A 17526-nucleotide genomic window follows, 5' to 3' on the forward strand; every position below is an offset into this window, starting at 1 on the left:
AACACTCTTACCACACCAAAATCAATTGTTCCACTTCCCATGCCAGCCGTTTATTCTCCTCCCCCTACATTGTATATTTTTAGTCCAGTGCTAAATTACGCCAATAGAGGAGGTTGGAACATCCTGTTATGTCTGGCACTCATCATCAATCAATCATTGATATGAGAAAATTAACAAGTCTCACTTGCTTCCTCAACTCTGTTCCAATAGTGGGGAGTGTTAACAGGAGGAAATCACAAAAGATTCGGCAGAACAATCTGAATGATAAAGCAGAGAGATGGTACCAGTAATGGGAGGAGGCGGCAAGGGGAGAACAATATCTCCCAAGGTGTCATGTAAGTGAAGAGGCTCCCAGTGAGGGGGGCAGGATTAATAATGAGAGGGCCTAATGCTATTCATAAGAACAAAAGAGAAATCAAAATATTTGCCCCCTTGCCCCTACTCTGTCATTCAGTAAGATTATGGCTGATCTTCTACAGCTTCACTTTTCACTCCTCTTCCCTTCTTTAGTATCTAAAAATTTGTTAGCATTTACTTAATAGCAAAAACATTTGAATTGATCGATAAGCTCTCCTAATGTTTATTTAACAACAATTAAACTTCACAGAAGAATAATACATGATGTTCTTATTAGTGCATCCTCTGATTTACCAGACGATTTGCTGACATTGTCAAAATGGTACATCTGTGTTAGGGACCAGAGCAGGAACTCGATGAAACTAACATGAAATTAGACTAGGCCCCACTATTATTGATTTTGACATTAGTATGAGGATAAGGTGTTTCAATCCAGGTGTGATTCTGTTGACTGACTAGGAAGTCTTTCTTATAACAACCTTTATTTAACAATACAGTTTAACTATAACAAAAAGAATTAGCATAACTTTTACCAATTGGAATACTTAAACATGACAAGATATTATTCTTAACTGCTAGTCTATTTGTCTAGTTCCCAATGAAGCAATATTCCTGACAGAGGTAAACTCCTCTTCCAAAATCAGTAAGCAAACAACAGGCTTATGTGCTGGTATGCGGGCTGCTAATCCACCAGAACATCTCTGGAGAGACATACCTTTTTTATAGCAGGTCCAAAGCTGCAATCTCCAGAGAGAGAGAGAGAAACAGTTGAGGACTCTGGGTCTATATTTGTTGGAGTTTAGAAGGATGGGGAGGGATCTTATTGAAACTTGCAGGATACTGCAAGGCTTGGATAGAGTGGACGTGGAGAGGATGTTTCCACTAGTAGGAAAAACTAGAACCAGAGGGCACAACCTCAGGCTAAAGGGACGATCCTTTAAAACAGAGATGAGGAGGAATTTCTTCAACCAAAGGGTGGTGAATCTGTGGAACTCCTTGCCGCAGAATGCTGTGGAGGCCAGGTCATTGAGTGTCTTTAAAACAGGTTCTTAATTAATAAGGGGATCAGGGGTTATGGGGAAAAGGCAGGAGAATGGGGATGAGAAAAATATCAGCCATGATTGAATGGTGGAGCAGACTCGATGAGCCAAGTGGCCTAATTCTGCTCCTATGTCTTATGGTCTTAAGAGCTCCTACTCCTTGCAGATCCAAGCAGAAACTGTCTGCTTGTCTCTGTAAATTTATCCCCACCCATTCACATGACTCTTTCTCGTTAATCAACCTAATCAAACTGTATTCTGAAATCCTAGGTGACAACCCAAAAAAATAAACAAAACTGCATTAGTTCCGATTAAAACCAAGACCCCAATCTCTAGGATCAATTAGGCTTCTGCATTCTCAGCATGTGGGCTGCCCAGCAGACAGATCGGCACTGCAAACCAGAATTGAATTTTAAATACATCTTTCACAAAAAACATGACACGAATACATTTCTTCCAAGGCACACTATCATCACATCTTCCATACATTTGCTGTCAACCACATGGCAAGTTTCAGACTCAAATATCTGTGTCACACATAAAGTGCTAAAATATTGAAAGACATTCATTTGGCACAAATTTGGTACAGGAGCCAGAATATTTAAGATTTCTTGGTGATTTTTCACAAAGTCAAGGTGGTGATGGTTACCCACGAGAATAATTAAACTCTACACAATTTTTACTCAATAGCAATTAAACATTATGATGCAACAGGACACTGCTTCACCTAGCAGCAGAATGATACATACTGCACCACATGGCTTCCATGTGTCTGTTTAAAATAATTTACCACCAGACTCAGTGGCACATTAGCATCAAATGGGGGTTATAGCAAATCATTTTATAACTTGCCCTTTTTTAAAAAATCATTAACTTCCAGAGGCCAATTTTGCACTTCTAACATAGATCAATTTCAATCCCATTGTGCGCAATGTCATTGATGATTAATTAATTTTAGATTTTTTATTTTTTTGTATCACCTTGAGTGCTGTTGAGTTTGTTGGAGCCTGACTCGGCAAGAGAATTGAAATCACCCACAGAATTGAAATGGCTGTTACTAATGCGTTCTGGCTTTTTATTGGTGGGGTGCTGGCAGTGATCTTTTGATCACCCAGGCCAACCCCTCCCTATCCCCATAACCCCACGCATTTAGCGTGGCCAATCCACCTAACCTGCACCTTTGGATTGTGGGAGGAAACCGGAGCACGGGGAGGAAACCCATGCAGACACGGCGAGAATGTGCAAACTCCACACAGACAGTAACCCAAGGCGGGAATTGAACCTGGGTCCCTGGCGCTGTGAGGCAGCAGTGCTAACCGTTATGCCACTGTGCTAGCCCTTCTTCTGCCACTTTATAATGTCACGTCATGGGAGGATGGGATTAACAACTTGTTAGCACAGGCTCAAAAACAGAAAATGCTGGAAAATCTCAGCAGGTCTGACAGCATCTGTGGAGAGAGAATAGAGGTAAGGTTGAATCTGGATGACCCTTCGTCAGACCCAGACTCGAAACGTTGGCTCTATTCTCTCTCCACAGATGCTGCCAGAATCAGCGATTTTCCAGCATTTTCTGTTTTTGGTTTTAGATTCCAGCATCTGCAGTATTTTGCTTTTATACTGTTTGCTGAGGCTGTCTGTTGTTCTTTGGATTCTTCCAATCATTTAATTTCCAACATCTGGGAGATTTAGCAAAAATCAGACTTGTTGTACCTGTTAATTCTCAGGTACTATCGACCAGTTTGCTTACTCTGTTTTACCCCGGTCTCCTTATTTGCAAGATGGACAAAGGACAAACACAAGTAAAGGTTCAACAAGTTTATTAATAATAACACTATTAACCCTTTGATGCGCGACAATCAAGCACGTGGAACAAGGCTTCAGTATTGAAGGCTTTTATTGTCTAACAATGGAACTACTAACACGAATACACCAGTTCAGACTGAAGGGGCCCTGCCGGAGCAGAGGGTCTTATACCTCTCCTCCGGAGGCGGGGCCCCACCGGGATGTGCCATAATAACACTTATAACAGGTAAACACCCTAACCCAACAACATTGTACAACCCCCACAGTGACAACACCCTAGCCCAACAGTAACATAATAACAACCCCCAGTGGTAACCAACGATGGTTCACCACATTCACCCCTCCTTTAAAAACAAAGGCCGGCGGGGTGCAAAAAAAAAACAGGTCATATGTACAAAATTCACAAGTCCAGACGGTCTGGAGGACCGCACCGTCGCTGTGATCTCCTCAACACCGGTTGCGAAACCGGAGCAGGTGCTTGCGGTGGCGTTCTCTCCAAAACAACGTCCGGCTGTCCCCTCGAGGACTCCCGGGCCGATTGGCCCTGGTGAGGCGATGGTGCAGGGGATCCTGGAACCTTCGGTGGTGGCGCCGATCTCCGAGTCTCAGGCAAGCTGTACATGGGAGTAGAACTGTTATGCACTGGTCCCGGTGCTGACCGCGCCACGTCTGGGGAAGAAATGAGTAGTAGGGGATTCGTGACAGGGGGTATGGGAGCGACAGGAGTTGCTACGTCCCCTGCGGGCGCCAGTGTCCTCTCGCCCGTCAGGATATGCCACATAGGCATACTGAGGGTTGGCGTGGAGGAGTTGGACCGGTTCGACCAAGGGGTCGGACCTGCGAGCCCTCACATGTCGCTGCAGAAGGACAGGTCCTGGGTACGTCAACCAGGCTGGTAATGAGATCCCCGAGGACGACTTCCGAGGGAATGAGAACATCCTCTCGTGGGGAGTAGCATTGGTTGCCGTACACAGGAGGGAGCGGATAGAATGGAGCGCATTTGGAAGGACCTCCTGCCAACGGGAGACTGGAAGGCCCCTGGATTTCAGTGCCAGTAGGACAGCCTTCCAGACTGTAGCATTCTCCCTTTCCACCTGTCCGTTACCCCTAGGGTTGTAGCTCGTGGTTCTACTAGAGGCAATCCCGAATGAGAGCAGGAATTGCCTCAAGTCGTTGCTCATGAACGACGAGCCCCTGTCGCTATGAATGTAGCAGGGGTACCCGAACAGGGTAAAAAGTTCACTGAATGCCTTGATGACGGTGGCAGTCGACGTGTCCGCACAGGGGACAACAAACGGGAACCGGGAGTACTCGTCTATTATGTTGAGGAAATAGACGTTCCAGTCCGTTGAGGGAAGGGGGCCCTTAAAATCCACACTCAGCCTCTCAAAAGGGCGAGTGGCCTTGACCAATTGTGCCCGGTCTGGTCGATAAAAGTGTGGTTTGCATTCTGCGCAAATCCGACAGCTTCTCGTCACTGACCTGACATCCTCCACCGAGTAGGGCAGGTTGCGGGCTTTGACGAAATGGTAGAGTCGGGTGACTCCAGGATGACACAAGTCATTGTGGAGGGCCTTCAAGCGGTCCTCCTGCATGATGGCGCATGTTCCGCGCGAGAGGGCATCCGAGGGCTCATTGAGCTTCCCTGGACGATACATAATATCGTAATTATAGGTGGAGAGCTCAATTCTCCACCGCAAGATCTTATCGTTCTTGATCTTGCCCCTCTGCGTGTTGCTGAACATAAACGCCACGGATCGTTGATCCGTGATCAGAGTGAACCGCTTCCCCGCCAGGTAATGGCACCAGTGTCTGACTGCCTCCACAATGGCCTGAGCCGCCTCCTCCACCGCTGAGTGCCGAATTTCGGGGCCTTGAAGGGTGCGGGAAAAGAACGCGACGGGCCTGCCTGCCTGGTTTAGTGTGGCGGCTAGGGCGAAATCAGATGCATCACTCTCCACCTGGAAAGGGATGGATTCATCCACCGCGTGCATCGTGGCTTTCGAAATGTCGCTTTTCAAAGCCTTGAAGGCCAATTGGGCCTCCGGCGTAAGTGGGAAGGTCGTGGACTTGATGAGCGGACGAGCTTTGTCCGCGTAATTGGGGACCCACTGTGCATAGTACAAAAAGAACCCGAGGCATCTCCTCAGTGCTTTTGTGCTAGCGGGCAAGGGAAGTTCAGTGAGTGGGCGCATACGGTCTGGATCAGGGCCAATGACCCCGTTTTCCACCACGTATCTGAGGATGGCTAACCTGCGCGTACGGAATACGCACTTCTCCCTGTTATAGGTCAGATTCAGGCGAGATGCGGTGCGCAGAAAGTGTTGGAGATTCGTGTCATGGTCCTGCTGGTCATGGCCGCAGATGGTGACGTTATCCAGGTACGGGAAGGTAGCCCGCAACCCGTTCTGGTCCACCATTCGGTCCATAGCACGCTGGAAGACCGAGACCCCATTGGTGACACCAAATGGAACCCTAAGGAAATGGTATAGACGACCATCCGCCTCAAAAGCCGTATATTGTCGGTCCTCTGGGCGGATGGGGAGTTGATGGTAGGCGGACTTAAGGTCTATGGTAGAGAACACTCGGTACTGCGCAATCTGATTGACCATATCAGAAATGCGCGGGAGAGGATACGCATCCAGCTGCGTATAACGGTTAATGGTCTGACTGTAGTCGATGACCATCCGAGGTTTGTTCCCGCTTTTGACTACCACGACCTGCGCTCTCCACGGACTAGCACTGGCCTGTATGATCCCTTCCTTGAGGAGCCGCTGAACCTCAGATCTAATAAAGATCCGGTCCTCAGCGCTGTAACGCCTACTTTTAGTAGCGATGGGCTTGCAGCCTGGTACCAGATTCTTAAATAGGGATGGTGTAGTGATTTTCAGAGTGGAAAGATTGCATGAGGGGCGCTTTGGGCAATTTGGAGGCTGCGGCTGATTCCCTACTGCCAGTGAAGGGAGTGACCCACCGTACTGTAGGATCACACTCTTCATGTGGACCATAAAATTTAGTCCGAGGAGAATTGGCGCACAAAGGTGAGGTAACACAAGGAGCCTGTATTGCTCGTAAATTGTGCCCTGTACCTCTAGAGTTACCATACATCGTCCTTGGATCGGTACAGACCGGGACCGTGATGCCATGGAAATTGTCTGCTTGGCAGGGAAAACCCGGAGTCCACACCTTTTAGCAGTTTCAGGGTGTATGAAACTCTCGGTGCTCCCACTGTCAAACAGACAATTCACAGTTCGACCATTTACCTTTATATCCATCATTGAATTCTCAAGCCTGTGGTGCTTAGTCTGGTCCAGGGAGATCGACGCCACCGTTGGCCCCTGGGCGTCACTGCATGCCGCCGATGTTGATGCTGAGGACCCCTGCTGGTCGCTCCTAGTCGTTGTGGACCATGATGGCCGCCCCCATGAATCGCACGTGGGCGAGGGCGCCAAACGCAGCGACTCCTGGTGGTCTTCCTCCTCCTCCGTCAGCCACGATGGCGCCGTCCTGGATTCGCACGTGGTCGGACCTCGTGGGTACTGCGACGACGAAGGAGATTGTCTCCGTTCTGGAGGGTTACAAGCTGCACTGCCATTTTTAGACTTCGACCTGCAGACTTTACCGTAGTGGCCTTTTTTTACCGCACTGGCTGCAGATTGCCGTTCTTGCCGGACACTGTTGCCGTGGATGCTTGGCCCCACCGCAAAAATAGCATCGCTGGCCACCTGGAGCTGCCGCCGTCGTTGGATCGATCTGGGAGCGCGGGTTTGCGGGGCGAGGAGGGAGCTGGGCTTGCTCTTGCCACGTTGACTCCACGTGGTCCTCAGGGTACAACGCCAAGCTTTTCGACGCCGCTTCCAGCATCTCAGCCATCTCCATCGCTTGGGTCAAGTCGAGGTTCCCCTTTTCCAGTAATTTAAGCCGGATGTACGAGGACCCTACCCCTGCTACGAACGCGTCTCGGGCGAGGTCGTACATGTTCGGCTGATACGTCTTTACAATTGCAACCCCTGGCAAGCTGCAGGAGCTCATTGGCGTAGTCCTCCATGGTTTCGCCCGACTGCCGACGTCGTGTAGCGAGGAGGTAACGAGCGTGTATCTCGTTGGGTGGTTTCGTGTATCGTTTCTTCAAGAGCTCGACGGCCCTCGGGTAAGTGGGAGCCGCACGAATCGCGAGATAAATCGTGTCGCTTACCCTTGCGTGGAGGACTTGGAGTTTGTCGCTGTCTGTAGTAATCGCTACAGAGGCAGCCAGGTAGTCTTCTAAACAATTCCACCAGTGGTCGAAAGTGTTAGCGGCACCGACCGCACGTGGGTCCAGCGCCAGACGATCTGGTTTCAAGATCTGTTCCATACTCTTTTTTTTTGTACAGCTGAGAGTTTTCTGTTAGACAATAAAATTGATGCGCGACAATCAAGCACGTGGAACAAGGCTTCAGTATTGAAGGCTTTTATTGTCTAACAATGGAACTACTAACACGAATACACCAGTTCAGACTGAAGGGGTCCTGCCGGAGCAGAGGGTCTTATACCTCTCCTCCGGAGGCGGGGCCCCACCGGGATGTGCCATAATAACACTTATAACAGGTAAACACCCTAACCCAACAACATTGTACAACCCCCACAGTGACAACACCCTAGCCCAACAGTAACATAATAACAACCCCCAGTGGTAACCAACGATGGTTCACCACACCCTTAAATTACCCACATAAAACAAGAGGATACCCCAGATTCAAGTATACTACCCGCAAAGATGGTTTGGTTGAACTGCAGGCTTGATTCTCTGAGTCCCTCTGGTCCGTCGTCACGAAGGTGAGTCTCGATGGCAGCTTCTTCCTTCCTTCCTTCTCTGGTCAGTCTTCCGGATGGTCAAGGTCACCTCCCTCGTCGAGTCTCCGCTCATGGTGTGTCTGAAATGTGTCCCTTTATCCCCCTGTCTGCTTGCCTTTCCAGAAACTTCTTTGGCTTCAGGCCAATGAGGTCCCAGGAGGGGGTTCCAATACCCAGTGGGTTTCTTGATGTCTGCCTGACAGGACACCAGGGTCCGCCCCGAGGTGTCCATCTCCATGCTGTTGCTTACATGTAACCTGTTATCAGACAAGCTAACTGCAGGAACTCTCGGTGACAGAAAGTCTGGCCCGATCTGGGCTTCTAACAATAGGCCGGTGCATTTCAATGGGGTGCAATAATCTCCTGCTAAGTATCAGTAGAGTGCAACAACCTTTGATGGGTGATTGATGGGTCAGGCCCAGACATGTTGTGTATTTGTACAATTGGCCTGCCCGAGGTTTGACTGTGTTTGATTTCAATGTGCCCAATTCTTTAATTTAGGATATCCAATTTTATCAGCCTTAAAACTAGGCCCTGTTTATATTACCACAGACTTTTAACAGATGACACTTTTAAAATAGAACCGGTATCCTCAGCCAAACCACAATAAAGGATTGACTTTAAAGAATAAAAACTGCAAACATTCAACAGCTTAATTAAGTGTTGGCGAATGCAGAGTTTTGGTTACTACTTGAGGGGGAAAATTTAATTGAATATGATCGAAGTGAAACATTAAATCTATTTAACAGATGAGGACAGATGTGCTGTGCATTGCCAGCACAATTGTTTTCCACTGACGGATGAGCAGTATTTAGTACACTGAGCATCAAACAAACAAACACACAATTCAGGGATTTGTATTTAAAGATACTTTTGAGTTGGCAAATTTTGCAATGCCTGCTGTAGGGCAGCAACATTTCATAGAATCTCTACAGCTCAGGAGGAGGCCATTCGGCCCATCGGGTCTGCACTGACCACAATCCCATCCAGGCCCTATCCCCATAACCCCTTGCATTTACCCCAGCTAGTACCCGACACTAAAGGGCAATTTAGCATGGCCAATCCACCTAATCCGCACATCTTTGAACTGTGGGAGGAAACTGGAGGACCCGAAGGAAACCCACGCAGACACGTGGAGAATGTGCAAAGTCCACACAGGCAATGACCCAAGCCGGGAATTGAACCCGGGTCCCTGGCTCTGTGAGGCAGCAGTGCTAGCCAGTGGGCAACCACGCCGCCACATCGGTGGACTGGTTTCCCCCTTTCCTAATTCAGTGCTGAGAACCAATCTCTGTACCTGTGCGGGGTTCTGTTGTGCAACAAAGAGACTGGTAATGTTTAGCTAGTCAGAAGTGGAGTCTCAGTGACAGATATGAAGATCCATTTTTCTGAGTGGTTACAAGGCTGCTGAATATCAATATTTTGCTCATTTAGACTTGCAGTTGACACTTGAAAGCTCATGCCTGCCATTGTTTTCTGTCCTTTAGTGCAAAGCCCTAATGCTGTTCTTTATCATCTTGTTCTTTAGAATTCTTGACTCACCTCCTCCAGATGATCTACTTTTGAGTTGTAATTTTTTTAAAGAATAACCACCAGTTACATGCCTTCAAATCACTCGAGGGATCTTCAACTTTGCTTCAAAATCCCAATAGTGTGTTCAATGCATTTCATGGTGGTTCTCCTAGCTGTTCCTGTACCGAGCTGTTCAGTCTTGGTAAAGTTACCGAGAGGTGCTCTTAGCTACATGTGTCCCTTAGCAGCCATTCTGGGAAGGTCAAAAAAGCCTGCATGGGATGACGGGACCGGATGCGTGTTGCTGGATGACATCATCATGCTAACCCTCTCCAAATCTGACTCAGATGTCCACAATCCTGCCACAGTATTCCAAGAGCAGCTGGACATTCCCGAACGGATAGCCTTTCCTGTTGACTGAAGCTGCGAGCTGGTTTTCTGGCTACATGTGTGGAGTCTGTATTCCCTGGTTATTGTACTGAACAAGGAATGCAGACACCTGGACCTATTTGAGAGCTCCAATGCTAAGAATTTTGAATCAGTTTGAGAGAATATGGAACTAATAGAGCTGGTACTAGCAAATGTGACCATGATGCAGTTGGATTGTCAATGAAAACACCTAAAGAATACAATAATGTCCTTCACCGACATATTCATCCATTCTGGTTTATAAGTGACTCTAGGCCCACATCAGTGTGATTGACTGTTAACTGATCTCTGAAGTGGCCGAGTGAGCCATTCAATTGTATCCAGCTGCTAAGTAACAGCCGCCTAGGAAACATTATCAGACTAATTAGAGATGATGTGGAGATGCCGGTGTTGGACTGGGGTGGGCACAGTAAGAAGTCTCACAACACCAGGTTAAAGTCCAACAGGTTTTTTTGAAACCACAAGCTTTCGGAGCACTGCTCCTTCCTCAGGACTCACCTGATAAAGGAGCAGTGCTCCGAAAGCTCATAGAAACATAGAAAAACTACAGCACAAACAGGCCCTTCGGCCCACAAGTTGTGCCGAACACATCCCCACCTTCTAGACCTGCCTATAACCCTCCATCCTATTACGCTCCAGGTACTCATCCAGGAGTCTCTTAAAAGACCCTATTGAGTTTGCCTCCACCACCACTGACGGCAGCCGATTCCACTCGCCCACCACCCTCTGTGTGAAAAACTTACCCCTAACATCTCCCCTGTACCTACCCCCCAGCACCCTAAACCTGTGTCCTCTCGTAGCAGACATTTCCACCCTGGGAAAAAGCCTCTGAGAGTCCACCCGATCTATGCCTCTCAACATCTTATATACCTCTATTAGGTCTCCTCTCATCCTACGTCTCTCCAAGGAGAAAAGACCGAGCTCCCTCAGCCTATCCTCATAAGGCATGCCACTCAATCCAGGCAACATCCTTGTAAATCTCTTCCGCACCCTTTCAATCTTTTCCACAGGATCTGTTTCCCTATCTGCTCCTCCACCTCCCTGTTACTAATGGGCGGCCTATAGAAAACTCCCAGCAAAGTGACCGGCCCCTTCCCACTCTGAACTTCCACCCACAGAGACTCGGTGGACAATCCCTCCATAGCATACACCTTTTCTACAGCTGTGACACTATCCCTGATCAGCAGTGCCACTCCACCCCCTCTCTTGCCTCCCTCCCTGTCCTTCCTGAAACATCTGAATCCCAAATAATGATTCCATCATAATTCCAAATAAACCTATTGAACTTTAACCTGCTGTTGTGAGACTTCCTACTGAGACTAATTAGAGGTGAGTGATAAAACCTCATCATTTAAATGAAAAAGCTTAAAATGAGAGGGTGTGACAGGATAAGTATGATCCAAACTGAAGCTGACACCTATTTTTCTACCCCAGTCCAATTCTCAGACCTGACGATTAAATTGCACAGGGACGCACACTGTGATTCTGGAAGGAGAGAAAAGAGCTGGTGTTTCGAGTCCAGATGACCCTTTGTCAAAGGACAGATGCTGCTAGATCTGCTGAGATGTTCCAGCGTTTTCTCTTTTGGTTTCAGATCCCAACATCAGCAGTAATTTGCTTTTCTCACGCTGCAATTGTTCTCTGAAACAGTTAGCAGGAGACTAGGTCATGAATCACATTGTTAAAATACCTCAATTAATTTCAGAAACAAGGAAAAGAAAGTTTTCAGCTGACAATCAACAGAATAATTAACACGGTCTCTGTTCTTCACACTAGCAGTGGAAATGAGCGACAAATTGCCAACAACAGATAGTTGGAGCTGTGATTAAACAAGGCTTCAACCTGCTCTAATGCTGAATGCCGGTTACAGAACACAAAAGATCTTTAATTTATGATCACAGCAAGGCTGGATCGCATCTCCTTGATCACTGAATCCTAACCAGAAACTAGCCGGAAATATAAAAACAGATTATAAGAGCTTATGTAAGTATATGAAAAGGAAACGAGTAACTAGAGTTGGTCCCTTAGAAGCAGAAGCAGGAGAAATTATCATGGGGAATGAGAAAATGATGGAGGTATTGAGGAAATATTGTGTGTCTAACTTCGCAGTAGAAGACACAAGTTCCATGTTGGAAATAGACAATCACCTTGGGGCTAAAAACGGTGAGGTAATTAAAGGAATTAATATCAGCAGAGAAAAAGCATTGGAGAAACTTAAAGGACGAAAATCCGACAAATCCCCAGGACCTGATGACCTACACCATAGGACTTTAAGAGAGATAGTTGTAGAGATAGTGGATAAGCTAGCTATAATTTTCCTCAAAATTCCTTATATTCTGGAGTGGTCGCAGCAGATTGGAATTTGACTGTTTCTCCGTTTTTCGACAAAGGAGGGAGAGAGAAAACAGTGAACTACAGGCCAGTTAACCTAACATCAGTTGTTGAGAAACATGCTGGAATCTATTATTAAGACAGTCTTAATAATGCACTGAGAACTGCATGGTACATTAGAACAAAGCACCAATGTTTTACTAAAAGGAAAGTTTGTTTGACAAATTCATTTTTTAAGGATGTAACTAGTAGGGTAGAAAAAGGGGAACCAGTAGATGTAGTCTACCTAGATTTCCAAAAGACATTCATTAAATTGCTGCACAAAATGTTGATAAGCAGAATAAGGGCTCATGGAATTGGGGGAAATATGCTAGCATGGATAGAGGATTAATTAACGGATATACAACAGCGTGTAGGCACAAATGGGGCGTTTTCAAGTTGACAGGCAGTGAATAGAGTGCCACAAGGATCAATTTACAGAGACTAATGTATCTAAGTTTTCTGATGCTACCAAGCTAAGTGGAAGGGTAAGTTGTGGGAGGACATGAGAGGCTGCAAAGTGATACAAACGGGTTAAGTGATGGTTAACAAGATAGCTGATGAAGTATAATAATTGGGGGGGAGGGGGGTAGGGGAGTGTAAAGTTATTCACTTTGGTTGGAAAAATAAAAAGCAGAATTTTTTTTTAAAATGAAAAGCTTGATGTTCAAAACAACTTGGGCATGCTCAAACAAGAAACACAAAAATTTAGCATGCAGTTGCAGCAAGGAATTAGGGAGACAAATAGCATGACGAGGGGCTAGAGATTAAAGAATTCTTGCTGCAATTGTACAGGGTTTAGGTGAGACTGCATCTGAAGTACTGTGTGGAGTTTTGGTCTTCATATTTAAGAAAGGATATTGTTTCATTAGAGATGGTACAGCAAAGGTTCATTCAATTGATTCCTGTGATGAGGAGCTGAGGGTTTATATTCTCTGGAGTTTAGAAGAATAAAAGATGATCTCATTGAAACCGACAAAATTCTGCCATTTAGGACTGTGGAAAGATTTCTTCACTTAAAGGGCGGTGTATCGTTGGAATTCTCTACCCCAGAGAGTTGTGGATGCTTCATCGTTGAATATATTTAAGGCTAAGATGGACAGATGTTTGGTCTCTTGTGGAATTGAGGAATACAGGGAGCGGGTGGGAGAATGAAGTTGAACCCCAAGATCAGCCATGATCATATTGAATGTTGGAGCAGGCTCGATGGGCCGTATGGTCTACTCCTGCTCCTATTTCCTGTCAAGATCCCTATCAAGAGCAATGATTTTTCTCCTTCACCTTTTGCCTCCTGTCAATGATTCTAATCATGCTGGTGTCGAATTCAAATGGCTGTTCATCATGTAGCAGCCTGGAGCACAGGGTGGTGGCAGGTTGCACGATGCAACAGAGGCAAGATTGGTGCTGCTATGAGTGAGAAATGGTGGTTTGAACATGAGACAACTCAATGAAAAGTGCCATGAGATCTTTCGTGTCAGCCTCAGTCACTGGGACTCAATTTAACACTTCATCCAGATGACATGACCTCCAGCAACACAGCCCCCCATCAGTACTACATTGAAGTAACCACTTACATTAAATACTGGTATGAGCTTTAAACCTCAAACCTCCTGATTCAGACATTAGAATGCTCAGATTATATTACCACAATGAGTTAAGTTAGTGATTGGGGAGATATACGTTCACTGAACAAGGACTAGTCAGGATTTGCATACATCAAATTTGCAAGGATGTGGATTTGAATATACTCCAAAAATAAATAATTCAAAAAGAATGAGGAGCTGTCTTTTGTCCTAGTGATTAACTATGACTGCCTTCATACTAACTCTCCAGTTTGGATGGGATTTGAGCCCTTCTTGCTGGTGGGATCCTCTGGTCCTGCCAAAGGCGACCCTCCCACCGCTGTGCGTTTCCCAGCGGTATGGCCAGTGAACAACACAAACGTCCACTGACTTTGGCAAGACCAGAAAATCCCGACTCAAGGCTGTTCCTGAAGCCAGAAGCATTTATTATTAACACAGCACAATCTTTGTGTTTATAATGAGTACAAGTAAGGAACAGGTCAAGGCCCAGCAGCAGAAAGATGTGTGATGCTGTGTAAATGTGTGTTGAGGTTGAATCTTCATTACCGCTGTTGTGTATAATACAGCTGCTTAATGGAACAGCAAGCCACACATTTCAAAGCACTTTAAACACCTGTCATTTATGCTTGGTTTAGGAGTTACAAATACAATAGGATCCATATGTATATCCAGCTTAAATCAACTCTTGAATCGTTTGCCAACTGCTGCAGGTCAGAAAACTTAATCTCCTCAGGATCCATCATCAGCATAATGCATGAGCACATGACCAAAAGATGTTGCACAAATGTTTCAGCACGTCAGTACGAACGTGGGTAAAATGGAGCTTTCACCTTTGTGCCAGAATTCATGTTTAACTTATGGTGTAAAAAGAAGGGACAGAAACTGAGAACAACCGACAAGATTTAAATTTGTTTTTTGTGATATTGAAATAAATGACAGAGTTTCCTCTTCAATAAAAGAAAATCAGATTTATTCTCTGGATAAATTGCAAGATCAGAAAATGAGATGAGATGAAGATCTCAGTGATCTGGGTGTGAATGGTGACGTAGATTCAGACGTTTAAAACCTAAACAGTGTCGTTTTAGCATCTTGTCAGGATTGCACAGGATATTGGAACACGTGTGATTGACAACCCCGTCTTAAAAGGGATTAAACTATTTAGGATATGTAGCTGTCAGTCTGGTAAAGGTGACCAAGCTCAGAGTACAAGTGATTTACGTACAGTATTCTATTTATTACTGCATCCCGAAAAACATGAACAAGAACTCGGAAAAAGACCCGTGCACATGCTGACCATTTTCCCATTATTGCTGGCCTCATACTGAAAAGTAACATGGGCCAGAATTTTATGCTCCCCCAGTGAATTGGGGAGAGGGTGTGAGATTGTGCAGCAGATTCCCTCCGGGTCTGCCCGCCAGGCCACAAAGCGATTTTAAGCTGGGGTGGGCAAAGCCTCGGACTGGAAGCCCGCCCTTGCCCCATATGAAATGCTTCCATTTCCTGCCCAGCCTCCATTTTTAGGTTGGCGGGAGGATTGAACTTGTGTGAAGAAAGGTTGAAAAGAGAGTTACATCTCAGGCAGAAAGTGTGGGGCGCCTCCTTCCTAAGCCCCCTCTTTTAAAAATCAAGTGGCTTTTGGACCGCCTTTGCCCCGACCCGTCTTCTGCCCGACAACCCTAACACCTTCGTGCCTGGAATGACTTTAATCAGTGATGCGCGACAATTAAGCACGTGGAACCAAGGCTTCGATATTGAAGGCTTTTATTGTGTAACAATGGAACTACTAACACGAATACACCAGTTCAGACTGAAGGGGTCCTGCCGGAGCAGAGGGTCTTATACCTCGCCACCGGAGGCGGGACCCCACTGGAATGTGCCATGATAACACTTATAACAGGTAAACACCCTAACCCAACAACATTGTACAACCCCCACAGTAACAACACCCTAGCCCAACAGTAACATAATAACAACCCCCAGTGGTGAACCAACGATGGTTCACCACAATCAGGCCATTGAGGTTGGCCTATTGGAATACGAACTCCCTGATTAAGGGGCCAATTGGTTGGCCAATCAGGGAGACTTTACTTTGCCACTCCTGAAGGCAGACCGGCCGCGCTCTGCACGCTGCAGACCGGCCGCGCTCTGCACGCTGCAGACCGGCCGCGCTCTGCACGCTGCAGACCGGCCGCGCTCTGCACGCTGCAGACCGGCCGCGCTCTGCACGCTGCAGACCGGCCACGCTCTGCACGCTGGAGACGGAATTGTAAATAAAGGGATTCTGGTGAAGGGACTTTTGCTTCTGTGAACTTATTACAGTGCCTCCCAGGCCTTCCCCACTCACGTGAGGAGTGGATGGTGTGCCTACAGCCACTTAATTCTCATTCAAGTGTTAAATGGCTGCAGGCACACAGTGGCAGGAAGTGGCAGGAAATTCAGGCCATGAACTTACTGTACACACAATCCTTTATCAGAGTCACAGTCCCTTAAAAAGCATCTGAAATGATCTTTCTTTCTGCTGTTCCCTCAGGTGATTTACATGCTGTAACTTATCTTTACAGCTGGTAGCTGCATTTACATAAACCAGTATTACATAAAGCAGAGAATAGTTAATCAGGCAACAACTAATTTGTTGCCAACAGTGAATACGAGCAAAACAGATGGAAAATGGCTTGGGACTGTTGCAGACGAAGCACATTCAGGGAACAATATCTCACTTCAATCAATTCCTTTCCTGAAATCAGTTTCTGTGGAGTTGCTGCCATGACCAATCAGCCTGAACTCCAAAGGTTACTGCAGATTCCCTCAAATAATAAAGAACCCCAAATTCAATCCAAAGTCCAAAGATGTGCGGGTTAGGCGTATTGGCCATGCTAAATTGCCCCTTAGTGTCCCAGGATGTGTGGGTTAGAGGGATTAGCGGGGTAAATTTGTGGGATGACAGGGATAGGTCCTGAGTGGGATTGTTTTCGGTGCAGACCCGATGGGCCGAATGGCCTCCTTCTGCGCATTCAAATTCTATTGTCCATTCGGAAATTCATTGTGAATTGATGGCTTCTTCATTGGAAATCACAGAAAAATGCATAATTAACAATGAAAAATGAAAACAATATCAACAATGTGAAATGCTGGGTCATGTGATGCAGCTCCAGCTTGCAGCCAAAAGTACAGAGTGAGAGAGATAGAGGTCTCCCCAGTAAACAGGACCACCCCCCTCTCCCTGACACAGCTACATCCCATGAGGATACCTAGACTGGATGTAGTTCTGATCATGATGTGGAGATGCCGGCGTTGGACTGGGGTGAACACAGTAAGAAGTCTCACAACACCAGGCCAAAGTCCAACAGGTTTATTTGGTAGCAAATACCATAAGCTTTCGGAGCATTGAAGGAGCAGTGCTCCGAAAGCTTATGGTATTTGTTAGCAAATAAAGCTGTTGGACTTTAACCTGGTGTTGTGAGACTTCTTACTGTAGTTCTGATCCCCAGACTATTTCCTGCACCAGATGTTGACCATGTGTTTGAGAGGAATGGAAATGTGGCGACTGCTGAGTTCGGGAACACCCAAAATAAGCAGACAACATCTGGATCAACATCTGG

At 46.4% G+C, this 17526-nt stretch overlaps 1 protein-coding gene across 2 annotated transcripts in view; it reads right to left on the reverse strand.

Moving 5' to 3' along the window:
- Nucleotides 1-17526, reverse strand: part of LOC144497299 (cytosolic phospholipase A2-like) — a 153810-nt gene that overhangs the window by 81779 nt on the left and 54505 nt on the right. The gene's annotated exons all lie outside the window — the stretch shown is intronic.

The sequence above is a fragment of the Mustelus asterias genome, chromosome 8, assembly GCF_964213995.1.
Source record: "Mustelus asterias chromosome 8, sMusAst1.hap1.1, whole genome shotgun sequence".
Classification (NCBI taxonomy): domain Eukaryota; kingdom Metazoa; phylum Chordata; class Chondrichthyes; order Carcharhiniformes; family Triakidae; genus Mustelus; species Mustelus asterias.